This window comes from Sander lucioperca, chromosome 8, assembly GCF_008315115.2.
Source record: "Sander lucioperca isolate FBNREF2018 chromosome 8, SLUC_FBN_1.2, whole genome shotgun sequence".
Taxonomy (NCBI): Eukaryota; Metazoa; Chordata; class Actinopteri; order Perciformes; family Percidae; genus Sander; species Sander lucioperca.
The window spans coordinates 21,173,006-21,189,212 of NC_050180.1; the positions used below are offsets into that span (position 1 = coordinate 21,173,006).

The 16,207-nt window shown below is 40.4% G+C and overlaps 1 long non-coding RNA gene across 1 annotated transcript in view; it reads right to left on the bottom strand.

The window, feature by feature from the left end:
• Window positions 1-1,960: 1,960 nt before the first annotated feature.
• The window catches only part of LOC116064752, a 34,021-nt gene continuing 19,774 nt past the window's right edge, over window positions 1,961-16,207 (bottom strand). The window contains exons 2-3 of the long non-coding RNA XR_004108639.2: window positions 8,752-8,840; window positions 1,961-3,208 (exon numbers count right to left, since the gene is read on the bottom strand). This is a non-coding gene — a long non-coding RNA (uncharacterized LOC116064752). The remainder of the gene's footprint in view (window positions 3,209-8,751; window positions 8,841-16,207) is intronic.

Here is a 16,207-nt window from a genome sequence, read left to right on the forward strand (position 1 = left end):
GAAATTAATAGATATACTTGGTGATTGTAAACACTTCTCACTGTGACAGTGGAACCTTTTGTGTTGAGATGAATTGAATAACAGAGATGGACAAGACTTTTAAAAACACAAAAAAGACATAGTGTAGTGAGATGTCATCGAAGACATTATTTCTGTACTCCGTGTTTGCATGCAGTAATGGGCTGTCTTATGTTTTAGTATAATAAGATAAAATCATTTTTGCAGCTGTGGAAAATAACTATGTAGAACTTTGAGGTACTTGTACTTGACTATTTCCATTTGAAGCTACTTTACTTTATACTTCTACTAAAGAACATTCCAAAGGCAAATATAATAGTTTTACTCCACTACATTTATTTGACAACAGTAGTTACTCTGCGGAGTACGATTTTACAACAAAAAACAATCAATTTATAAGATATGATCCATTGCTTTTTTAAAGATAATAGGATCCATAGGACAGATGAAGACATGAAAGGGGAGACAAAGGGGGAATGACATGCAGCAAAGGGCCGCAGGTCAGAATCGAATCCAAGGCTGCTGCGTCGAGAAGTAAACCTCTATGTTTGTGCGCCTGCTGTACCAACTGAGCTAACCCGGCCACGATGCGATGCATTGTTACATATTAAACTTGCCCAACTACAACATTAAAAGGCTCCCTACATGTTAATGCATTGGTAAATCATCTAGTAATACTGTATATGACCATCCTGCTGCATAATAAGTACTTTTATTTTTGATATTCAAGTACATTTTGCTAATACTACTTATGTACTTTACATACCTGCAGTATCATATGCAAAATCCAGATGCCATCACTTCTTTTGACTCTAATGCATTACAAGGTCCTTAAATGTACCCTCCCTCCTTACTAAACATACTCAGCTAAACTCGTGAAATATATAGAGTAAAAGAAATCATCAAAATTATCAAGACCATCTTCGTCTTTTTCCATGTAGTACATTACAGTAGCAGAGTATCTAAGCTGAGCTTTTTTGAGGAATGAGTGTCCAGTAGGATCTGGCCATAGTGCAAGCCCCGCTGCAGAGCAGAGACTGTGTTGCTGTCTGGCTGTATTCACCTGAGCCAAACAAATGGTTGTGTCAAGCTATCTCTGTTCATATACCTCTCTAGTCCAGAAAGCTCCATTTTTCAGCTGGAAGCGGCTGGCAAACGACTATGGAGGGAGGTGCGTGACCCTGATTACTTCAGTGGCACTGCAACCAACTGTGAGACAGAAATTGATTTCGAAAATAGACCATGTGCCTGGAAACTGTTGGGTGTTTCCCAGGAGCTCTCTGATCTGATAAAGGACTATAAAATGTAGTTATCCCAAATAACAAAACATCTTGGATACAAAATATAGACTCAGGCTTATAGGTTTAGGTTATGATATTTTGCATTTGACGGGCCAATTAGAACTGGCTTCACATTACAACATATTGTGAATATTTTCCACTGAGCAAAAACACAGGGAGAATTTTTAAAAAGCAGCTCTAAGTGCTCCTGATGTGAAACTTCTTAAACTCAGACAGACATTGACCCTTCACTTCAGCAGGAGTGGAGGTTGCAGTCTTTAAATGCTTGAGGCCGTGGAGCAACACTTACCCGCGCCAAGGCAAACTACAGGGTTACTTCTGTTAATGTAGCATAGAAATAATTATGACAGGCTTCATCAGTCCTTCTGATCTCAGAGAAAGACTGCATTTAGTGTGGAGTGTAGAGTGGTTTGCAAAAAAATATTCCCGTGTCTCCAGCTTTCTATTTGCAGCTGGGATCGCAGAGGCGTTTTCTGCCCTCTGCTTTCTGTTCTGGTCCTGTCAAGAAGAGGTAGACAAGCAGAAGAAGTGATAGGAGAGCAAGTGGCCTTGTGGTTATTACATGAACTGGGAATAAATATTTGTGTTTGTGGGAAAGACGGGACATCATATGTGAAAATATCAAGGTTAATGTGTCACTGACACAGAATCACTAAAAATAGCGGGGAAAAAAGAACATGTTGATGACATCCATTTTCTGTTTTTCTTTCTTGCTTTGGAAATATCACCTTTATATAGTTACATGGTAGAAACACACTTGCAAGGAACTAGATGGAGAGTTTCAGTGACCACATTCCTTCCTCTGGTTGTCTTGCAGTGTTTTCGGATCCCTCTGTGCCCGGCCAGCAGGGGGAGCAGTTTCTGCAGGACTTCTGCTTCATTGTCATGTCCAGCCTCCTGTATGGAGCCTGCTGCTTGGCTCCCCTGACAGCCTTAAATCACATAAATAGACTGAGAGAGAAGCATCTGCACAAAAGCTGTACTCTCCTGCTGCGGTCATGTTGAATGTTTCATCGCACGCATAAGAACAGGGAAATCATTTATGAGAGAAAGTTAAGTGAACAGCTTTTACACAGTTTAATGGACAAAACTTGTGGCAGTATCATTTAAAAAGTAGGTTGTGATTGTGAATTTGCACTACCTGCTTTGCAGATGCAGGGATATTCATTATGTGGTCACATTTTCTGTTATGTTTGTTATACATACATTTGTATTCGTATTATGTGAATTAAAATGTACTGTTATACATATTACATATTAGCAGAGTAAAAAGACACAAAAGAAATGTTCTAAAATGTGCATATTTCTTATTATGTACACTTTGATTCACTGTTTCTGGTGATATATGACACTGCAGCAGTCAATGCTTTAAAAGATGTAAAGAAAGCAACCTAGTCTACCAGAAGGTGGTGCTATAAGAGGAGATTTGGATGTGTTAGCATCCAGCTGAAAGGCTGGAATTGCATATATTTGTTGTGCTTTCTATACAGTGTAATGCATGCTGCATGCAACCTAATGTGTGTCTGATTGGACCCATATGAGGCCTGTGTCAAACTTTATAACCAGGTTATTAATTTGCTTCTTTAGTACAACCTTCTTCCTGCCTTCAAGAGTCTTCATGGTAAGAACAAAGGCAGACGAGCAGCCTGGTCAGAATTCATGTTTGTCTGATGAACAACAACAACATTTACTGCCTCTTAAAGGACAGGATACACACAGCACAGGGAGAAAACAGTGAAACTGGGCTGGAATAGTGGTGGTGAACAATGCAGGAGGGAGGCTGCCAGGTTTTATGGTCTGGGATCCTGCTCCCAACCCCCACCACCAGGTCCCTCTTCCTTCCTGCGATGTACTGTAGTTTACACTTGAGCCACTATGAACCACGTTTGCTGAAAGAAGCGAGGCAGAACAATGAAACAATGAGAGCGTGTAGTGTAGAGAGAGGTGCCAGTGTAAAGCACCTTCTCTCACCTTCAGCATTAATTCAAACCATACTCCCTCTCTGTGTGAGGTATTTGTGATATTTATGTCACATTTTAAATAGATACACTTCATTAAAACCTTATAATTCCTTAAACTCAAGGGTGTGATTCATGACACTAAAACATAAAAAGTGTTATTCTATTTTTCTGAACATAACTAAACCAATTTGAGAATAAAAGTCTTTTGTCACATGCTTCCATTGATCTGCCTCTGCCTCAGTTCAAAATCTACATTTAGGACTGAAACATGGATGTATCCAGAATTAGCTTAATAAAACATAAGGGTAATACAGATTTGATTTATTTAGAAACATGCATTTTTGTTGGGGTTTCTAGTTTTGACTCCCTTGTCTGGCAGACAACGTCAACCTCTGTCACAAATACATGAAAACATAGATGAAAACAATGGGAAGATATGGATGTATTGCTGTGTGAGCCATTTTTAAAAACGTCTTTCACTGTTTAAAAGAAACAGTTGTCAAAAGAAAAGGAAAATTATGAAAATGCAGCATAAAGGTTTATGAAAAACACATATTTATAGGCATGTCTTCATCTTCCATATTTGATTTTAATGTTTCTTGAATGCCACAGAAAATCATCAAAACATCAGATTTGGCCCTGTGAGATAATGATAACAGCAGCTGCTCTTGTGGTCACACAGGTTGACCATGGCTTTACTTACAACACACACACACACACACACACACACACACACACACACACACACACACACACAGTGATAGGCTATGGAGGAACTTGTTTGTGACAGTGCCTTAACAGCTGGAACTGTGGTCATCCATCAGCATTGGGTTTGATATTAGGGCCGGCTCCCTGGTGGGTCATTGACACAGATGACAAACCTGTCTGAGGGAGTTACAGAGCTGCCAATCCCTTCACTACCTTACTCAACTGAGATTCGTCCAATCACAGGCCAGGGGCTAAATTGAACAACCCACTTCCACTAAAGTCTAATTACTGTCGCTGCTAATGGCAGTTTCTAATAAAACTATAATTAAAAAATGACACTTGTTTTTGAAAGCTTTTCTATCCCCAAAAACCTGCAAAAAAAGCTTGAACTTGTTTAGAGGATGGGAAACTGTGACGTGCACATTACAGTAACGCTACATGTCGCTGGTGAGAATACTGTGTGCTCCCCACAACAGAAAACAATACAGAGCCACACAGTCGTTTACAACTCCAACTATATGACTGCAATAAAAAGCACGGCAAATGAGCCATTCTGGGAGCCCCAAGCCAGATGTTGAGTGAGTGGTGTGTGTAATAAGGCCTAATGAAGGGTTGGAGTTACCAAAGTGTCCAGGGAATGAGAGGGAATAAACACAACATAAACAAGTCCTAAAAATTAAACTTGCCAATCTGAAACATGTTGCTTGCAACCGTTCCAGACTAGATGGATTGAGATTTATCTTTTTACATGAACTTTGGGATCAGTTTATATCATTATTAACATGTTATTTTCTGGCCTATAAAGTATCCTGGTAGGTATTGTTCCAAGTCTTAGTGTAAGCTCTGTGTAGGGTCTACTGAGGACCACCGAGTTTTCAAGGTGACATTATCCACAATGAAAGGAGGCTTCCTGCACTGGGAGCCTCTCTGGTTTACAACTTCCTTCTTGTGGCGACAATCCTACCAAAATATGTGTCAGGTTGTTGAACAAGAGTGATGATGTCCTATAGGCTACGAGTGGAAAAGCTGAACTCCTGAGACACTTCTTTTTTATAATACTGAGATGAAACCAAATCATGTACTGTGATCCTGCTCTCAGCACCAGCTTAATTAAAACCACACAGCGCTCTCCATATGCTCGTTTACTACAGCTATTTATTGTTAAACTTGGCTCTCAGAGGATGGTAAATCCCAGACAATGCTGCAAATATTTTCATGCAACCTCTTACAAGCCAGAGGGGAGGTCACTGCCTCCTTCACATTGAGATAACATTTCCTTATCAGCTCTATGTTGAAATTAAGTGTTGGATGTTTGTGTGCTGTAGAAAGGTGGTGGCAGTAAATCAAGTGTGCAGTTTAAGTTGCAGTAACTTATTCTTTATTAACCTCTCATTTGAACACACTAATGATGGCGCTTTGACAACAGGAAGCAAAGCACAGGGTGTCGGATTCATGTTGCGATGCAGTATTTCTGTGCGTTTTCAAAGAGCGAATGAGAGAGGAAACAGCTGCATCGACTTTAGCAAGGAGCCATACAATAAAAATCTGACTTCAACTCACATTTTCATCCTCTCAAATTGAACCAAGCTCTGTGCAAGGCTGAGCACTCAGATCTTGGTAGTGAAAGGACAGAGTTGTTCCTGCGAGCTCATAACAAGACAAGACAAATTAAGGAAAGGTTAAGAGACACTGGTTGAGGCACAGAGGTCCACTCACTTAAAGTGATACATTGCAAAATTGCTTTCCTATTGGGCAGAACATTTATTTTGTGTGATGGGTGTAGGCTTACTGTGTCAGCAAACAGGCTTGGGCTTTGTGTGTAGGTGTTACCTGTATTACAAGGTATTTTTCTTGCTGAAAGTTTTAATGGTTGTTCATTTCTGACTTGTGAAGTGGCTTGATCTTTATCATTTGTCCACACATGGCATAAAAGACACATATATTGAGTCTACATAGACCTGGGACCATATTACACCACATTTACTTCATTCATGTTATTTGGTAAGCCATTGAATTGTGTTTTTTTCAAGTATGCAGGTAATAGCAGATAATGTGTTTTCATGTTCAACCTCATTACGTGTCACTGATTAATTTATGCACACACAAGGAGGAAGAAGTGTGTTTATGTTAGTTTACGTTCACATGAAATAACTAAGAAAATGAAGATGTGCTTCAAGCAACTGATCTCGAGGATCAGGAGTCAGATACTTCAGAATCAGAACAGGAGTTCAGTTCAGTGGTCATTAGCTTGACAACCAAATAGTGAGCTGCTGCGCAGTATGCATAACCATGTTGCAATTACTACAAGACAATAACTGTGATTTAAAAATACTTGCTGACATATTTGTGTTTGGTAATGAGTAACTGGTACAATAATGTTTGTTTCTAAACATAGAATATAATAGGCCAAATTGACAGTGAGGTATTTAAAACAGGAATTACATTTAATATGTAGGTAAATCTATGTTAAATAAATAAGAGGTATGTATGACTGTTTAGCAAAACACCCATATATTTGAGGTTTAATATTACATTACATTATGATAATTAAGCATAAATATTATTAATTGAGTTTATTTCAAAATACTTCAGCCTAGTGCTTTATTTTCTCCCTTCTTGACTTGTTGTTAGGACTGATATACTTACTTATTCATTTAGATAGATAGCTAGCTAGATAGATAGATAGATAGTTTTTTCATCCCGAAGGAAATTTTAGGATCCAGTAGACAACCTTAACACAATAAACACATATACACACATATATCACACATACATTTATAAAAATATTTATAAATATATATTTATTATTATATTTGTGAGGGACCATGTACAATATAAACATGAATGTTACCATTTGATGTACTGTATTGTACCAGAGTTAGCTTAAAGCTAATTTTGATCTGCAGTCTCTTGGCAGGTCACAATTAAAACATATACAAAGTGACAGAACACCACTAAACAAACTAGACCTACAGGACACATAATAACATGCAGAGTCAGTGGTTAGTTTTCAGCAGAGTTTTCAATTTGGCTTTAAAGCCACTGATAGAAAATAAATGTCAGTGGCTTACTTTAGGTTTATGTTCCACTGTTTCATCCAAATCATAACAAAATGCTGCAAACTGACCCGCTTCTGTCTCACCGATCCCATGCAAATGTGGCCAATCAAGCGGCTGGGTGTGAAGTGACCAATGCTGTGCTAGAGAGATAAGCCAGAGCTGGAAGTCAGGCCTGTCCAGTTGGTCAGGTCAAGACATCTGAGTCAGACACACAGCAAATGGCACACTGTCTGTCTCACGTTACCACTGTCAGCGAGGAGGCCGAGGAGCTTTTCACCGACACCGATGCCAATTTCTGTGGGGCTCCATGAAAACACACACACACACACACACACACACACACACACACACACACACACACACACACACACACACACACACACACAGAGTGCAGGAAGTACCTCATCACCACACTGTTTCTATTTCCCAGAGCTGTAGCCAAAAGCTGGAACGACCACAACGTTTTCCCATCCTGAATGAACTTATCATTGATACTGCATAAAATCGCTTTCTCTTAACCACACACACACACACACACACACACACACACACACACACACACACACACACGCACACACAGAAATAAATTGATTGCAATATAAAAACATTACAGTAACATATAGGAGTTGTTTGATTGTGTCGGACACACTGAAGTCCTGTCTGCTGTAACATTTCTATAAAACTGATATCCAAACTGTTGTACAGCCAGTTTCTGTAAGCTGCCTCTTTCCCCAACATAAACCACAGTATGTCACTAATGCGTAGGTCAGGGCTGAAGGGACTGCCAGGGTTTTTAGTAGCCTTGTAAATATTAAAGTCTGCTTGTAAAGTTTCATAAAGTGCTGAAATCTCTAACAGCTAATTTATTTTTTACTGTCAGTCTGCAAAAAAATTACAAAGCTGTCAATGAAATCCTCTGCAGATTGACAAGTCATCTTATTGGAATGTTCAAAGAGTTTAACTGAAGGCTGTGGTTCCTGCACTGGCTGCCTGGTGGTGTGTCAGAGGAGGCGGGGGTTCATGTCTGTGTGGACTCTGACACTGTGAATTACCACTAGAGGGCAAAGCAGCTCCAAAAATCTCTCAAGACTTGTGCCACCATCAGTTGTTTGTGACTGCTGAGATATTGAATATGAAAAAAGACTGTTCATTCCTGAGGGTGTAAATTACCAATTACAACATGTAATATATAACACATAAATCCTCAATATAATGAATGTTTGTTACATGAACAAGCCAATGCATTTTCTTCAATGAGACCTTTACATCAAGCTAGCCTGATGGTTAATTTTTGGGGAGAAGTAATCTCTTTTCATTTTCAATTGTATATGACTGCCTGTTTGTAACACATCCTGCTGTTGCGTAGGTCATAGATCAGCGCACCCTCTTGCTTTCTAGTTGCACAGTTGAAGTTGAATGAAAACAGGATTGTGGGCCTATAAATAAGATAAAATATATCCTTCATAGACACAGAAGGTGCTGAGATGTATTGTATTGAGTGCTTCCTGTCATGGAGGGATGTGGCATGGCTGTAGTACGGAGCTGGATGCACTGGTGTGCAGCTGCTCCTCTGTGTTATGTGCTGCTCCCCTTGGCTGTACTGTGCTCCACAGAGAGCAATGCTCTGCTCCTGTGAATCTGGGCCTCAGGCCCCACAGCCACCTGGGCCACAGGGAGAAGGAATGCGCTGACTTAATGATATACCGTAAATCAGACGAGCCACACAGCGATCCCGACGCTGCCATTGGACGGCACTGTTCCTCAGAAAGCCCAGCCCATTCTGAACTCGAGTCCTGTAAAAAAAAAAAAAGCATGTGGAATCAGAGTATGTGGATCCACTCACAATCAGTTTTCATGGGGACGTGTTCTGCACTGCTACGCTCTCAGTTGTTCTACTTCTCCAGTCAGCTCTGCAGAGGTCGAGGAAGTCTAAGCGAGGCAAGACTGAGAGCAGGAGGGTTTAAACTGAGTGCGAGGAGCTCTACCCCCTCAAGGCTGATGGGAAACTAGTTGGGGGCACGGAGGGGCTGAGCACTGAGGCAGACTACCATAAGTGATTGCAGCTGCTGCCGAGGCCTTGAAGTTGGCTATAATAACATCCAGCCAAGTCAAGCAAATGACAAGGTGTGAGGGAGCTTGTTTGTTTTAATCCTGTTGGAGGTGCCAATTCAAAAGTGAGATGCTGCGGGTAAATACCACAACAGAGCTATATTTTAATAGTTAGTGATTCAAGATAATAGGGGTTTTATCTTATTGATTTATGTATCAATAGTCTAGGGATGAGTCCATGTTCTCATAAAAGTTTTCATAAAAGTTTTCATTCAAAATCAGGAGCCTTTACTTTTATTCTGGAACATTTTATGTTTTATGTTTTGGACAGTTGCACATCTGCAGCAACTGTGAGTGTACAGAAATTATTTATTATTAATCATTTCAGCTGTTGCACATGCATCAACTTTTATATTCAGTAAAGTGTGTCAGTTATGTTGTATTACTATTATCCTATATTTTCATGTGTATTTATATTATGAATTTGTCTCTCAGATGGCATAAACTGCATAGATGGAGTTATTTCAATTCACTGTGCAGAGCTGCTGTTTCTTCTTCTCAGACTGCCTATTATCTATCAAGTCCAACTGAATGGAGGCGTTCACAGCACAGTAGCTGCTGCAGCAGAGTGGTTGGTGGTGAAAGATGCTTCATTTTTCTCCCCAGGACTAACTTCTCCATGCAGAGTGGGGCAGGACTAATGACAGTCATGTTAATGATGTTGACACTCCCACCAGCGCCAGCCAGAGTACAGTAATGAGGGGAAGTAAATAGCAGGTAGCAGACAACACGGCTGCTTCCGCTGCCACACAACTAATGATCCCTTTCACACCCCCTGAACATACTTTGTAAAAATGACAGCACACAGTTTAGGAGGGTAAATCCTGCCTTTCTTACACCTTCACTACACCTGTCAATGGAGAACACCTCTGTTAAAACATGATGCACCATCACATCTACATCTGTATTGTCCTTCTAGATTCCAGAGACCCCAAAGGGGTGGGGGGGTGGGGGTCTTCTAAACTGATCTGCAGCGATGTGTAGGCCTGATCTTTCATTGGGGATTAGCTCTGCTTATCCTGTAAAGCCCAATGGGTAGAGCATGGCATTAACACTGCAGGGTTACAGATTGTATTACCACTGTATCCCCCTTGGTTAAGGACGCACCTCTATGAAAGGGCACATACGTGCAATCATGAGGGGCTTTGGATACAATTTAGTGTTGGACTGTACCAAAACTTTAAACCAGCTGACACTTGTATGCATATTATGTTAAAGGCACATCTGCTGCCCAGCATGTCATTGAACTTGATAGCATCATACATCTGGATCTGGGTCAGAAACACCCCCCCAGATCATGTACAGTAACATATCAGTCTGCTGAGTGGAAAGAATTAAACAAAGCCTAAGTAATCTAATACCGCGGAGAAAAAAAAGAAAGGAAAGAAAAATGAGTGGTGTAAGTCTTTAGGTTTACCTGCTGTGCTCCTCTCATATGTGAGGGTATGTGTCTGTGTGACCCCGCTCTGAACTCCAAAGTGAAAAATTCATTCACCTCTGGAGCGTCTGTACAGCATGTGAAGATTGATGCGTGTGGCAGAACACATGAGTAATGATGTCAACAGTCATCTCGGCAGTGGCAGCCATTATTATCATCTCTAGCATGAAATGACACAGGGTCTAATCTGATCCCTAAACAGCCTATCGCTGCAAACCCAGAGCACTCTGCCATGCTCTGGGCTCACAGAAAATAATTTACATATGGAAATCAGTGGGACTGTGAGATCTTCAGTATTAATGGCTTCCCCAAACGAAAATGATCTCCATGTTACAGCAGCATATCTCACGTACAGGACATGGTAGATGTTCTGCCTAGCAGCATGTGATATCTCATGTGATAAGCATCAATGCCATTTGCCTGTGGTCGTGCCTGAAGCCACAGAGCATAGGAAAATGCATGAATCTGCCCCAGCAAAGATCCTGAAAGCCACAACGTGACAATCACTACAAGCAGACATCATTGGTCACTGTGTAAAACACAACAGGCCTCGTTTTTTAAATTTCATGTAGATAACTTGGGATTTTATTCATTTGACAATATGTTAGAATTTAATCTGATCATTTCTTTTAATTGAGATTAGCTGTTGGAATACTTGCCTAATGTGTGTTTTTTTTATGTGTTGACCAAATATTTCCAGCTTAGTGTCCCGAAAGAAACTGATGTCCAAACACTGTCAGAGCTGAAATATTTCCTAAATCTCATGCTCACATCGTGACCAGGTTTTGTTTGTTTGGTTTGTGTGTGTGTTTGTGCCTGACTGAGACAGACAGACAGACAGATGTACAGAGGGGGGTGGAGTTTCCATCAACACAGTGTCTGTAGAGGCACAAGGACTCTATGACCCTCCTGTGAACTTTCAGGGGGGTTGCGCAGGCCACCGGAGGGGCCAAAGGTCAGCATTCATGCTCATCACAAACAATGCACAGCTTTGCCCCCAGCACAGAGAGAAGACAGGCTACTCACATGAGCCAGAATGTAATTACGCAAAGCAAGCTTTCATGATATTTCTTTTTTATGCTTTGAGAAATAATGGATTTCTCCCTATGCTTTTGCTTTTACCTTAAAAAGAAACTAATGTACATTTTATTTATTTAGGCTTCATACAGAAGTTGGGATTAGTATTTCATAGTGTATGTAGTAGACAGGTATAAATATAAATACCACAGTAACTATATTTACAAAATGTTTACGACACGCATAGATAACAATCCCAACTACAGTATGACTTAACAATAAGTAAGTTTGATAAGGCCTGCAGAGTTAAACCGCAAGACTCACTGTCTGCACATATTTGCACAAGTAATGTAAATTAGATTATATTCAACTTTATTGAATTATACAAATGTACATAATAACCAATAAACAGATGGGGTAGTTAGGATGGGATGTAACTGTAATATGTACAAAATAAACAAAGCCATATTCAAAATGGCATATTGTAATATATATATATAAAATATTTAGCTTTGGAATGTTATTTCCTAATTTCTGATTTCTTTTACTGTATTCATATAATTTTCAATAGTTCTTTATCCCTTTTGTTCTTCTTAAGACTGTTTCTTGTGTAGCTGTAATGGGCAAATTTTAAAACTTAAACTTTATTTAAACTAGATGGACTGGAGCTTCAGATGTGTTTAACTACTACTTTGAACTACTAAAAAGCCTTTGTAACTAAAATCAGCTTGAATATATCTACTTCTGTATAAAATGTATGAAACAGCACTTTTATCTTGCCGGTTTGTGTGCACTGGCACGATTGTAAAAAATAAAAAAAATATTACTAATTCTTCAAAGAGCCAGAAATCTAACATGTCAGCATATGTGTTCTCCATCTTTTACATGTTAGAGCATACTTTACATCCCTGTACGAAGAATGATCACAGCACCAATAAATCATTGCATGGTCAGGTAAATGTAAGAGTGATCAAAACAAAGTATGGGTCGGTGGGTGGTAAATTGTTACATCAGCACAGAGCTTTGCTGAGAAATGAGTGCAGAAATGTCCATTTTGCCCTTGTGGCAACATGTGCACCTGCTCTGCAGTCACCGACTCTGGATCTGGAGCCGCTAACTAACATGGAGAGGAACATCAGGCTCGTCGCCATGTCTGCCGTGCTGAGGAGTGGGATGACAATGAAGAGACAGAAGGACGCCAAAGGGATGTGTCTGTTGCGGAACGATAGGAGTGACTAGCTCAGCTTTGCGTGGCCCAGTCATATGTCCCCCCTGTGTCCCCCTGAGGCCCTGCGAAATGCTGAGCAGCAGGAAACCAGCACACCAGAACAGACAGGCCCAGCGGTGCACCCACTCCACAACAACACAACAAGATACCCACCATCACAGCCATTCCTGGCACTATGCACATATGAACATCTGCACATAGAAAAACTTATCGGCTGGTTGCTGCAGTTAAACCCCACAATTCATATTATTTAGCTGTAAATTAACTCAACTGTATTTGTCAAAAAATAAACTGAAACCCACTAAGATGCTTCCAGTTATTTGTGGGTGTTTTCACTCTATTGCAGTAATCGGCATTTAAACACATTTTTCATAATGTGTATTAGAAGCAGATCAGGCTTGTATTCCTCCTCTAAACCACTAGGGGGTAAACCTCTCCACACTAGATGGCTGCTGATGTATGCAGCAGGTCTAACTGCAACTAACCCTGATCTCCAGGACCAGACCTCCCTCTGCTCTGTTATCCACTGGTCTAAATGAACCAGTCCACCTCTGCTAGATTATCATGATGTAAGGCTCTCCTAATTGGATTCTCCGCAGAGTAAGGACTTGTTATTGTAATGCGTTATCTATTCTCTTGATTTCTTCTTGCAGCATCTGGGAGATGTTGTCATTCCAATGATAAACACCCTTTTCACTTGAGCTTTTATTACTAGACACCGTGTGCGAGAAATGGAGATAAATGAGTGTGTGAATCCCAGAGCTCTGATATGCTACTATAAGATTTCACCTCCTGTATACCCCAACACTCTGCCAGCGGCCTCGCCTTCACATGGGAGATGCACCAGCTAACAAATGACCAGCAGGATTACACACTCTGAGCAGGAGGGAAAATTGTTTTGTAACCACACATTGAGGAAACACTCTTCAAGAAAAAATACATTTGCTGTTTGACTATTTGGCCTTTCTTAATCTATATCTAAACCATGGATAGATTGCTCAGTGAAACTACCCCTGTCCATCAGCAGCACATTTCCTTACTCATATATTATAATGTGGTTGTGCACTAAGTATTTTGGCTCCGTGACATGTATATGAAAAAGGATATTCATCTTGAAGTCCAGTAATATGATGAACTGATGTTCCCCCAGCTTTTTAAGGAGCTACATATTTGAGCGGACATTGATGCAGTGCGGGAGATATGAGGAAACAGTGAAACATAAAGGGACCCTATGTGACCTTCAGTGTGAGTGATTGTATTTGAATAAGCCTCACATCTGTTTTTGTTGGCTGGAATGTCAGAATAACATTCACTAATGTCCTGGTGTGACTCCTGACCCAATGCCCTCCTGACTCAAAACCCTCATGTAGTGTTTGACAGCAACATATTGTAGAAACCCACCTCTCTGCATGCAGAATGACTGTCCACTGCCACAATGAAAATAATCTTTTTACATCGCAAGTCATATTGGAATCTAATAAGAGCAGCAGTTTTTGGCCCACCTTAACCTGGTGGTGAACTCTATAGTTAATACGCAACGGTTATTATTTTACCATCAATCAACAGCGAAGCGGGAAGGGTGCTCTCTCACCTCACAGCGCTGCCTTGCAATCTAATTGTGCCCGAGCTTCATCAGTTTCCAGAACAATCAATTCCTCCTCTAGCTTGATGCAGGCAGCCATGCCCTGGACCACTACACAGCCTTTAATATGAGCTCCATCGTCCAGGCCCCCTAACCAGAGAGCCAGGAGCTTTGTTGGCCTGACGGGCTCTGGCTCCAAACCTGTGTTCCATCATGGTTTTTTTGTGGTATCTCTCCTGACAGGTCGAGTCTCTCCATGTAGCTTTAAAAATCAAGATGTGGCGAGAATGTGATGAGACCCTTGAGGAAGTGGCTGAACTTTTGAACTGGCGTGCGGGGACAGTCTAGGCTACACAGACAATATTAAGTGGCCTACTGCCTCGGAGCTGTCACTAATGGGGTAAACATTGACATACGAGCGCAGTCTCAAACAACCATTCATCTGAGCAACTTCGCTAACCTTGAGGAGGCAACATCCTCCTGTCTGTGACAATTCAAAACAAATACAGAATATATTATTTTTATAAACCCATTTCAAAGAGGAATCACGCATGAATAAGATACATGGGCCCTGAAACCACATAATGGGTTTCTCTTCCCCAAGCTGCACTGTGAAAGTTATATGTGTAATTATGATATTGTATTTATTACAGTACAATAAGTGCACACCTGTCTAATAAGGAACTCATTTCTATTTCAGTAACAAACTTTTCCCTTCTGTTTTTTATGGATGTGCTTGTCAAGAAAAAGGTTTGTATTCATTTATTTTGCTAATTCATGCAAGAATCTCACTATAATGACACAAGATGTAATGAAGTAACCCTGTGATGTGTATCAGAACCCTAAAATGTTGCCTTTGGGTTTCACACAGCATGGTAAACTTATTTGTTATACGTGTGTCATTGCTGAAGATGAAGACATATGGCTCTTTTAAAGCTGCTAACAATACCAATCAATAATCATGAATGTCTCAGTATTGCCATATTTCATAAATCAGCTCCATTGTTTCGGGATGACAGTGATCATTCTCTACAGAGTCGCAGCATGACTGCATGCAAATAATCCTTATCTTGATCACAGTCGCTTGCATTGACCACACTGACATCTATTATTTTATGAGGTCCTGTAATCCTGTATCTAAGATTTAAGTACTTGCAGGCTTTAGATGTGAATCTAGACGGCAAAATAATCCTTCATTACTCGTGACAGGAAAAGTGAAGAGGGTCACGCTGAGATTGAGACACATTGCAGATTTACATTCATGTTAGAAACATTTTCGACCTGTTTTAACTATATATTTAATCCCTTATGGTTAACCCAACACCAATCCAACATCCCATAAGTGTTTTTTTTATTCAGGCTTCTTAGACAAACTTGTCTGCATGTCGAGGAGTTACTATTTAGCAGTAGATTTATGTTTAAGAGCACAGCAGGATAACCTGCTTGGCAAACGTTGCTGGTTCACAGCCAAAGCAATCTGTAACACACACACTTTGAATCAGAGAAGCGGACTGAACTGAAAACAAACCAGTGGTATTGTCATTGTTTTTTTGCCCCTAAATGAAGGAAATGTTCACATGGATGCAAACTGGTCCCTGTGCTGCATGAAAGCCGGGGCTTCCTCTCAAATACAGTATGTGACGAAGGACAAAAGTGAAAATGAATAGGGCTGTCGTACACACACAACACCTCACGGACACATTCATACACCAAAAATAACAGAGAGGCTCTTCCTCGTGCTGCCACACAAAGCACAATTGAGAGTGATGTGTGCTGCAGTCAGGCA